Genomic DNA, 11,895 nt, shown 5'->3' on the forward strand with positions numbered 1-11,895 from the left:
GACCTCAAATAGTTATGTTTTAATTATGATGAATATTCCTTTGTCATAAAACAGTTTTGCGGGTAAACTGAAAGTTTTATTGGGGTAAGTATTTTTTTTGTCGAGAATGCATCGTTCAGCGAGGGAGATAAAATCGAAAAGGCAGAAGATATCGCTACCAGGTTATGTGGTAATGACTGTACCGTCTTGCTTCGATTTTGGGAATTACCTATCTTTCTTCGCCAGTGTAGCGAAATAGAGACTGATTCTTGGACTAATTATTAAATGATCTGAAAATATATTTCATTCGAAATGCGCGAACATTTAAACATTACTAGATTTGGCTAGGCGTACTTAAATAACATCTGAAAAGCCTTTAGACACGATGTGAAGCGGGAGAAATAATCCGTCACCTGAAGAAAACTAACTGGTGATCAATCTTGTAGCATTTTTCAATCACATCCACCATTATTTAATTCGGCAAAATAATATAAATTACCGTTTTAAGGAACAACAAAATGAGCCAATCCTGAATCCTTTCGCAGGCATCAAACTTTTTCCACTGTTTTCCACTTAAGAAATAAATCGCTATTTTCACTATTTATATTTAACTAGCTGAATTGCCCGGCTTTGCTCGGGTTTATTTATTGAGGGGAACTGGAGCAAATGCGAAGTCCCATATAGCCGAATGGGTATACATGCCGGTGTTCCGCAAGATCATGCTGAAAATAAAGAGATTCAGGCGAATTCCGGAGCACATTTTCTTCGGAAGAGAAGAAAATTTTCTTGCTGGTGAGCAATGGAAGAAAATTTCTTCTCTTCGAAGAAATTGTGCGCCGGAATTCACCCCCAGGTGACATAAAAGCCATATTACAATACTGCCAAAAATCCAGAATTGTGAAGCACGAAACATTAAATCTACTGATACGTTTCTACGGAATAGAGTGCCATTGTGTTTTCCACACAATCTACAAAAAACAGTATCCATCTTAAACAGAAAAACACTAAGCTGAAGAGAGGTAATTCAAGTTCTATTCCATAACAGGAATTTTATTTTGGTTTCTCATCTTTGTCACATGGCATTTGCTAGGTTTATTAATTTCATATATTTCAATGTAAATGATGATTCTTCTTGTTTTGCTCTGTCGAAATAAATTAAAGCTAAATCATGTGCTTTCACCATTTTTCAAGGGCACTTTGAGAAAGTGTTAAAGGTTCATGTAGATCTCAGGTTCCAAGAAAAATGTTACGAAAACAAAACATGAACGTTTCAAATAAGTTTTCGTAGCGTGCTCTATGATCTATCGATTTGCATAGCCGTGGTTTTAAATCTCAATCAGTAGAAATATATTTGCGTTACAACGTGTAAACGTATACTGTCCAACTCGCTTACGCTCGTCGGACTTAAAAAAGGGATAACACCTCTGTTCGCATTCTACCGGGCAAATGCTTGGATCTGCTGTTCGCCTAGAAGTGAATCGACGCAAACACGGCGCATCGGACTTTCGGAACATCGGCGGCTTTCTGCCGCCGATGTTCCTCAGTCCTCTATACAATTGCAACGCAAAAATTTGCCAGAAGTAGTTTCATTTTTTATGTTAAACGAATGTTTTGCGGTTCGCTATCTCGATCTTCAAAATAGCGTACGATATCGATTTTAGACTTACATTCATCAAGCCCGATCGATTGATACCCACATTGCATGGTATCATAGCACAAACCATCATTCCATGGCCGCCATCTTAGATTATGGTCCGTCATCTTGGATTTCAAATTGACGTCAAATATCTATTTTTAACATCTTCTCGTCAAGCCTGATCAATAGATACACATTAGGGCAGTTCAGACTTTATACATGTCAAAAATTCAAAGCTCCCATATGTTCATTACAATCCTTGGTGCTAAACTAGAGTCCTGTCAAATTTTTAGCCATTTCGGTGGTGATTTAATGGTGGCCCAAAAGCAAAGTAGGTTTATATGGGAATTACTATGAAGAATTTCCGAAAAAATTTCTCCTCGCTCTGTAGAGCATTACCACACGGATGAAGTCATAGGGTCAAAGTTAAATTGAATTCTTCATACCTGAACGATGAATGTTGCCGAAGACCGCAACTCGTTTCGACTCACGAAACAAAAGTTATTAATCAATATTCATCCATGCATGCTTGAACAGCAGACCACAGCTCGATCGACACGCTTGACACGCAATCATAGTATGCGTGTTACCTTCTTGCACGCCGTGTACAAAGATGCGCATGCGAGTGAGAATTTTTAAAATAACTTTTTACCCGATTGTTGAAATAAGTTTCGGTCTTCGGCCACATTCATCATTGAGATCTGAAGAATTCAATTCGGCGTTGACCCTATCACTATGGGCCAGAAATCAAAATTTCGCGACAAAATTCAAAAAAGTTGTTTTTCTAAGATCAATCAATTTTCATATTTGTATGGTTGTTTGGGCTATGTTTGATTGTATACCGACTGATTTTTTCGATTTGTAACAAAATTGTATCGTTTTTTGTATGGAGAAACTTCTTATAAGCGAAAATTCTCGATTTTAACCAATATTAATAAAAATGTTATTTGTGGTGAAAAATGTGCCCAACAAATATAACGCATACGTTTCCTAAAAGTAAATTTAGTATATTTTGCATATTTGGTGCACAAATTGCGATGCTTTTAAGATTAAAAATAAATTTTACAATATTTACTCAAATATTACGGTTTATTTGACAATGTGTTCAAAAAGTAGGAATATTCGACCGTATTCGACATGCAACCGGTCTAGGATGCTAGTTTAGACTCTGCTTTTTCGAATGCTTCCGGACTTTTTTGCGGGAATTTGCGGGAAACTAAGTTAGAGTGATTTTAGTGCTTGCTTTAATTTACCAATATTTCACGCTGTGCTCCAATAATTATCCACTCTTGCCATTACGACGCAATGACTTTATGGCTTGCGAACCAATGTACATAGCAACAAACAACTATCATTCTCGAAGATTTTGTTTCACATATAAATGCGATTATAAGCTTTTAAATCAAGACCACACACATACTCAAAGTGCAAAGTTTCGAAATATCAATCCGTGTGATCAATTAGAATTTTAAATAAACTTAACGTACATACATATGTACAGATGGATACATTTTATTAATGAAATTAGGAACAAATCCACAGCTCAAGTGAGATCTCAACTCACGACTCTTATATGCTACACAAGTGCTTTACCGACTTAGCTACCGAGCTAATCAATGACACGGCATTTTAAATATTACAAGGAAAATCAAATATTTCCATTTATCGCAAATATATCCATCGCACTCCTACATATGTACGAAGAGCGAGCGTAATTTATTTATTGTTCAAATACCGGCTCCGAGTCATTTGGCCATTTGGTCATTTGGGTGATTGCCGCTTGGCCGAACGCCATTTGGCCGAAAGGGTCATTTGGCCGAACGCCATTTGGCTGAATGCCTTTTGGCTGAAGAAGAAACGTTCGTGCCACTGTTTCCACGTCAAAGTAACTTAAAATAATCGCCTATGATTAAAAGGAGGAAAATTCTCTGATAAAATATTGACAGTTTCAACGCCAACTTACCTCTGAATTGTAAAACTAGAAAGAATAGTCAATGATTGGAGGAAGGAAAAAGGAACAATTAATGATGATCAAATTGGCAGCTAGAATGTGAAAAAAGGTCTCTGAATTATTTTAAACATAATTCGGCCAAACGACATTCGGCCAAATGCCGGACTCTGAAACACCTGAGCAGCGGTTTTTTTTTTTATCAAAAACTTATCCCTGTATACATAAATTGAGCTTGTTAAAAATCATAAATTCGTGTGGTCAATTGAAGTACCGAAACTTTACACTTTGAGTAAGTGTGTGGTATTGATTTAAACGCCTACAATCACAGTCTTACCTGAAACGAAACCTATGTTGCGTATTGTTTCGCAAGCCATAAAGAGATTGCATCGTAATGGCAAAAGTGGATCTTAGTGTGGATGGTTATTGAGGCACAGCGTAAAACATAGTTTTGTAAAATTAACGCATGCACTAAAATCACTCTATCTTGGTTCCCGCAAAAAAAAAAGTCCAGTAGCATCCAAAAAAGAAGAGTGTCAACTAGCTTCCTAGACCAGTTGCATAACTAGCTTCTTAGACATGGCAAATAAACCGAAAAATTTGAGTAAATATTGAAAAAAAAAATAATTTAAACTTAAAGATATCGCAATTTGTGCATCAAATATGCAAAATATACTAAATTTATTGGAAATCTTTTTCTTTTTCTATATGGCTCGACGTCCCCATTGGGACTTGGCCTGCCTCGCTTCAACTTAGTGTTCTTTGAGCACTTCCACAGTTATTAATTGAAGGGCTTTCTTTGTCTGCCATTGCATGAATTTGTATATTGTGAGGCAAGGACAATGATACACTATGCCTAGGGGTTCGAGAAAATATTCCCGATCGGAACCGGATATCAAACCCGCCGACTTCAGATTGGCGATTCATAGCCCTAGCCACTAGGCTTACTGGAGACCCGCTGTTAGGAAATGTAGGCGTTATATTTGTTGGGCACATTGTTCACCACAAATTACATTTTTCTTAATATTGGTTAAAATTGAGAATTTTCGCTTACAAGAAGTTTCTCCATACAAAAAACGATACAACTTTGTTACAAATCAGAAAAATCAGTCGGCATACAATCAAATATAGCCCAAACAATCATACATATATAAAAATAGATTTATCTAAAAAAAACAACTTTTTTGAATTTTGTCGCGAAATTTTGATTTCTGGCCCATAGTGCCATGTGGTAATGCTCTACAGTGAGGAGAACCTTTTTCGAATATTCTCCATAGTAATTCCCATATAAACCTATTTTGCTTTTGGGCCACCATCAAATCACCACCGAAATGACTGAAAATTTGACAGGACTCTAGTTTTGCTCCAAGGATTGTATTGAACATATGGGAGCTTTGAATTTTTGACATGTTTAAAGACTGAACTGCCCTAATACACATATTGCATGGTATCATAGTTCAAACCACCATTCCATGGCCGTAATCTTGGATTATGGTTCGCCATCTTAGATTTCAAAATGGCGTCAAATGACGATTTTTTACTTCTACGCATCCAGCCCAATCGATTGATATCCATATTGCATGATATCATAGCTCATGGCTGCCATCTTGGATTATGGTCCACCATCTTGAATTTATAGTTCGCCATCTTGAATTTTAAAATGGCGTCATATATCGATTTTTGATTTCTACCATCAAGCCCGATCGATGGATACCCATACTGTATGGTATAATAGCTCAAACCACCATTCCATGGCCGCCATATTGGATTATGGTCCGCCATCTTCGATTTATAGTCCGCCATATTGGATTTCAAAATGGCGTCGGATATTCATTTTTCACTTCTACTCATCAAGCCTGATCGATGGATACCCATATTGCATGATATCATAGCTCAAACCACCATTCCATGGCTGCCATCTTGGATTATAGTCCGACATCTTGGATTTCAAAACAGCGTCAAATATCTATTTCTGACTTCTACTCATCAAGACCGATCGATAGATACCCATATTGCATGGTATCATAGCTTAAAACCACCATTCCATGGCCGCCATCTTGGATTATGGTCCGCCATCTTGGATTCCAAAATGGCGTCAAGTATCTATTTTTGACTTCTACTCGTCAAGCCCGATTGATAGATACCCATATTGCATGGTATCATAGCTCAAACCACCATTCCATGGCCGCCATCTTGGATTATGGTCCGCCATCTTGGATTCCAAAATGGCGTCAAATATCTATTTTTGACTTCTACTCGTCAAGCCCGATTGATAGATACCCATTACCCATATTGCATGGTATCATAGCTCAAACCACCATTCCATGGCCGCCATCTTGGATTATTGTCCGCCATCTTGGACTCCAAAATGGCGAAAGATACCCACATTGCATGGTATTATAGCTCAAACCACCATTCCATGGCCGCCATCTTGCATGGTATCGTAGTTCAAACTACCATTCCATGGCCGCCATCGTGGATTATGGTCCGCCATGTTGGATTTATAGTCCGCCATATTGGATTTCAAAATTGGGTCGGATATTGTTTGGCCCATATAGCCGAGGCGGTAAACGCACGGGTATTCAGCATGACCATGCTGAGGGTGACGGGTTCGATTCCCGGTCGGTCCAGGATCTTTTCGTAAAGGAAATTTCCTTGACTTCCTTGGGCACAGAGTATCTTCGTGCCTGCCACACGATATACACATGCAAAATGGTCATTGGCAGAGGAAGCTCTCAGTTAAAAACTGTGGAAGTGCTCATTGAACACTAAGCTGAGAAGCAGGCTTTGTCCCAGTGAGGACGTTACGCCAAGAAGAGGAGAGGATTGTTTTTTGACTTCTACTCATCAAGCCCGATCGATAGATACCCATATTGCATGGTATCATAGATCAAACCACCATTCCATGGCCGCCATCTTGGATTATAGTCCGCCATATTGGATTCCGAAATAGTGTCAAATACTAGGGGCGGGACAGCTTCTAATACCGACTCTAATACTGTATAATAAATATTAATGCCCTAATCTTCACCATCCACCGACACATTTTTCGGGCAGTATGTCATGACTTTTCACGCAACAACCAACTGTCACGAAGACGCGAAGTGGAAGTACGGTTTGTCCGTAATTTTTATACAATTTGTTCGACTGAATACTCAAATTACTATTGATTATTTTAGATGTGAAAATATGCTGTTATGGTGTGACCTCGGTAGCGATGTATCAGTTCAGCAAATCAGACGGTCAGGACACGTAGATCGCAGATAAACTTTGGCGTACCTACTAGACATGCAGACGGGTACTACCACTGATTGGGTTGGTGATCGTGCAGGCCCCTGACACGGCCTATATCAATGCATTGGAATCATGGTAGACAGGATATCCTGGGCGCTAGTAAATAGCGCCCACTGTCAAATGTGAAAACATCAACATTTTTTTGTTTAACGTTTATTTTGGTTTGTTGATCAGTTTTTGGAATAATTTTTTCCACCGCTTATGATCACAAAACATTTAAAACTCGCTTTAATATTAATGTACGGTAAAAGGAGCATGCGATAAGTTGAATAAAGCAAACCAACAAACACGCATTGTGAATGTGATTTCGTGAGTGGCTCACAACATCAAACAAAAGCTGCGTTTGTTGATTACACGCTCGTTTAAATTTGCACGAATATGAGTATAAGGCAGTTAGATGTTGGCTACGATAAATTTCATTGATGCCAGGTGCCGTGATCGTGCATGCCGGAGTTGATTCTATTGATACGAGAAGCACGATATAGGAACGAGCGTTATTTGCTAAAACCCTACCCTAATTGTACCTAATGCCACATACAGCTGATCAATAAATAGGATCTGCTCTACCTCTGACATGGCAAGATGGCAAACAAAATCTTTTTGCCTTTCTCGTACACTACGTGTACTGGAAAGGCTATATGTTCACTCCAAAAACGACTTTTTGATAGAAAGCTCGGAGGGTCGAATCACATATACCAATCGACTCAGCTCGACAAATTGAGGTGATGTCTGTGTCACGGCGTGTGTATGGGAAAAGTTTATAACAAAAAAATAGGCATCGTCAAATTTTTCCATATTCAAAAATAGAGGCTTTCAGCTTTCATTTGCAGGGTCCCTCAAAAAAATCCACCGAGGGATCCCGAACAACTTTTTCAGAATACTGTTTTTCCCCATACAAAATGCACAATTCCAAATTAATCCCTATTTCTACTTAACAAACATACCCAATTTTTGTATGAAAAAGTTCCCCCGATGGAATATTTCGATGTTGGGCTTGAATGAAAGCTGGTAGCGTCAACTTTCACGTAGCGTAAAAATTAGCGATGCCCATTTTTTTGTAATAAATTTGTTCTACCAGACACACCGTGTGTGTGTGTATGTGTGTATGTGTGTGCGTATGTGTGTGTGTGGACAAAAAAACTCACATCACTTTTTGGCAGTAAACCTCAACCGATTTTAATGATCGACGGTTCATTCGACGCGGAATCTGGTCCCATTGTTTCCTATTGAAAATGGTTCGGATCGGTCCAGCCGTTCCGGAGATATGGCCATTTAGGTGTTCCGGAACGGTACCCCAGGAAGGGCCCAGATATGAAAACGCTACAAACCCATCCATGTGACACATCAAACTACGGCATTTTCGATAACTTGATGAACAGTAAGCAGAAAAATAGTCTAGGCCATATCTGAACCGGTAGTGTCCCGGAACCGGTTCCGGGTGTCTAGCCGGAAGTGGCCAAACATAAAAGTGGACTAAACCCATGCATGCGACATATCAAACTGCGGCTTTTTCGATAACCTGATGAACAGTAAACAGGAAAACATTCTCAGACCATATTGGAACCGGTAGTGTTCCGGAACCGGTTGCAGATGTCCCGCCGGAGGTGGCCAAGAATAAAAGTTAACCAAACCCATGCATGCGACATATCAAATAGTGACTTTTTTGATATCCTGATGAACAGTAAGAAGGAAAATATTCTCATACCATATCTGAACTGGTTGTGTTTCGGAACCGGTTCCAGGTGTCCGCCGGAAGCGGCCAAATATAAAATTAAATCAAAATAATGCATGCGACATATCAAACTGCGGCTTTTCAGATAATCTGTTGAACAGTGAACAGGAAAGCATTTTTAAACCATATCGGAACCGGTAGTGCTCCGGAACCGGTTCCAGATGTCCCTTCGGAAGTGGCCAAGTATAAAAATTAACCAAACCCATGCATGCGACATATCAAATAGTGGCATTTTTGTTATTTTGATGAACAGAAGCAGGAAAATATTCTCAAAACATATCTGAACCGGTAGTGTCCGGAACCGGTTCTGGATGCCCCGCTTGACATGGAACTCTGGGAGATGGCTCAGCAGTCTTGGAGGAAATTGAAAACTAGTTGTTTAAATCTTTCCCGAACCCTTGAAAAAGATCCCAAACGGATCGAAACGTCGGGAAAGATTTAAACAACTAGTTTTCAATTTCCTCCAAGACTGCTAAGCCATCTCTCAAAGTTCTATATCAAAACAGTCGAAACCCGATAAGCAGAAAACCGCTTGACATGGCCAAATATAAAAGTGAACCAAACCCATGCATGCAACATATCAAATCGCGGATTTTTAGGAATCTCGATTTGTCAAAAATAAAAAATTTCCGGCCATATTTGGGACAACCGATAGTGCTCCGCTACCGATTGCCGGAATCCGGAACCAGTTTCGAGTGTCTCGCGAAATGCACAAATGAACCACACCCATGCATGCAGTATATCAATTCACGACTTTTTAGGAAAACTGACTAACCATTTGCATGAAACTAGTCTTTGACCACATCACGGACAATCGGTAAGTGGTAAAATGTGAACCGAAAGCGGTAAAATGTGAAATTGAACCAAACCCATGCGTGTGGTACCATAAAACCGCGCTAATTCGACAATGATTGCTGTCAAATCACCTAGGTAAAATTTTAAGTCGATAAACTAACTATATTTTAGCTTTTGGTTAGATTGTAGGATTTGTTGATTGACCGGCCGCAGTTGCTACTCCAGCATCGCCAGATCAGCTACACTCATACAAGGAACCTTGGGAGATAGCTGCTTGGGACTAACAGGTATCTTCAGTGTGTGAGCGTTGGTGGTCTTGTATTTTTAGGCCACAATGGCGCCTGCTGCGTCAGGTTGCAGGTCAATGGGGAAGGTGAGGAAGTGATTATTGCAATCGCTTGCCCACATCAGGCCGTTGAATCCTCTGCGCCTGCACAAGGTCATGCGGATGTTGGTGTGTTGGTGGGAAATGTTTATTTTTGGCCCATGGATCATGCATTTGTGCAAGGATGCCAGGCGTAAAGCGATAGCTGAAGATTACTGTGAAGCGGCACAGTCCGCTTGGTTGCATAACTTGTAGGCGTTATATGATAGATTGACACTGTGCTGTGATGAAAGTTGGAAGGAAGGGAAACGGCTTTTTTTTAATCCGTTTCTGGTTCTAGCGATCGCTACGAACATAAGAATATACATGAGATGTATATGTAGGAGAGAGAGAGTGAGAGAGACAGTAGATAGAGAGATACGAAGTAGGAGGAAAGGGACGAGCCAGAGATTGAACCCAGGAACTTCTGCATATGAATCAGAAGCGGTAGCCACAAGACCACCAAGCTCGTCAATTTGACGTAATTCTAACATTATGCTGGAATAACGTCAAATAAACTTCTATACAATTAAAACTTGCGCTGTCGTAACTTTTATATAACATATGTGTTGCTTGAGTTACTACCTATCATTCTTGTTTTCAACGGTCAATATAATATAGCCTAAAATGTGCAGAATAAACTTTGTCGAAGACCGCAAAGTGATCTGTGATTGTGTAAAAAGTTATATCTTAGCTTGTTAGTATCGTCTTGATATTGATCAGCCTCCAGTGTTGGTAAAGGTGCTCAAGCAGTCAACTGAGAAGTCTGATATTACTCAGCTCGCTTATACGTTAAACATAACGCCGGACTATGTGCCATCAATAAGTTTTAAGTCAATTCAATGAAGGCTTTGGTAAAATGCTAGCTTTTCTTAAAAAAATATCAGGATTCAGGAACACTTTGACTTACGTCGACGGAAAGATCGCGAGAACATATTCGACGAGAAAGGCACTATCACCACTAGGTGGATTAATTTGGGTTTTTTTATTCCGTCTAGTTCACAATCACACAACGTAGGCAATAGTATCTTTGCCGGTGGGTCAACGGGCATTCCGGTTTCCTAGGCCTGATTTATACATTTATAACAATAAATATCAAATCGATGAAAGCATAAGGATCATTTCTGGATTTTGACATTCCAAATCAATTCAGTTCAATCGGCATGGCTTACTATGTTCGATTTCGGTATTGCTCAGGTATTAATATTTTCTAATATTGCTAATCAATATTAGAGCTGTCCCGCCCCTAGGTCAAATATCTATTTTTGACTTCTACTCATCAAGCCCGATCGATAGATACCCATATTGCATGGTATCATAGCTCAAACCACCATTCCATGGCCGCCATCTTGGATTAGGGGCCGCCATCTTGGATTCCAAAATGGCGTCAGATATTAATTTTTGACTTCTACTCATTAAGCCCGATCGATAGATACCCATACTGCATGGTATCATAGCTCAAACCACCATTCCATGGCCGCCATCTTGGATTTTTGTCTGCCATCTTGGATTCCAAAAATGGCGTCGGATATTTATTTTTGACTTCTATCCATCAAGCCCGATCGATAGATACCCATATTGCATGGTATCATAGCTCAAACCACCATTCCATGGCCGCCATCTTGGATTTTTGTCCGCCATCTTGGATTTGGGTCCGCCATCTTAGATTCCAAAATGGCTTCGAATATCTATTTTTGACTTCTACTTATCAAGCCCGATCGATAGATACCCATATTGCATAGTATTCGTAACAGATTTACCGTTAAATAGCATGCCTTCTGACGTTTTGGCCGCCATCTTGGAACCCAAGCCGCCATCTTGAATTCTAAAACCCTTATAACCACCCCCCTTTTTTTTTCCTTCTAAACCATAGGGGGATAAATCTGCTCATCAGACACCCTAACAGGAAGGTTAGGGTAGTGTGGGGTTGAGGCCGTCTTCTACAATGCCGGTAGAAGCCAGGACTACTCTCTCCTCGACCCACTAAAACACATTCCTATGGCCGCCAAACCCTACGTCTCTCCGGAACCACCAAGAAGGTATTGCTTCAGAGAGGGGCTAGTGCATATCGCACCCTCAAGGTTAGCTGCCGGGCTCAGATCCAACCCAGTAGACTGACGCCACGACAGCACCGCTACCGGGACTTC

This window comes from Aedes albopictus, chromosome 1 (assembly GCF_035046485.1).
Source record: "Aedes albopictus strain Foshan chromosome 1, AalbF5, whole genome shotgun sequence".
NCBI classification, from domain to species: Eukaryota; Metazoa; Arthropoda; class Insecta; order Diptera; family Culicidae; genus Aedes; species Aedes albopictus.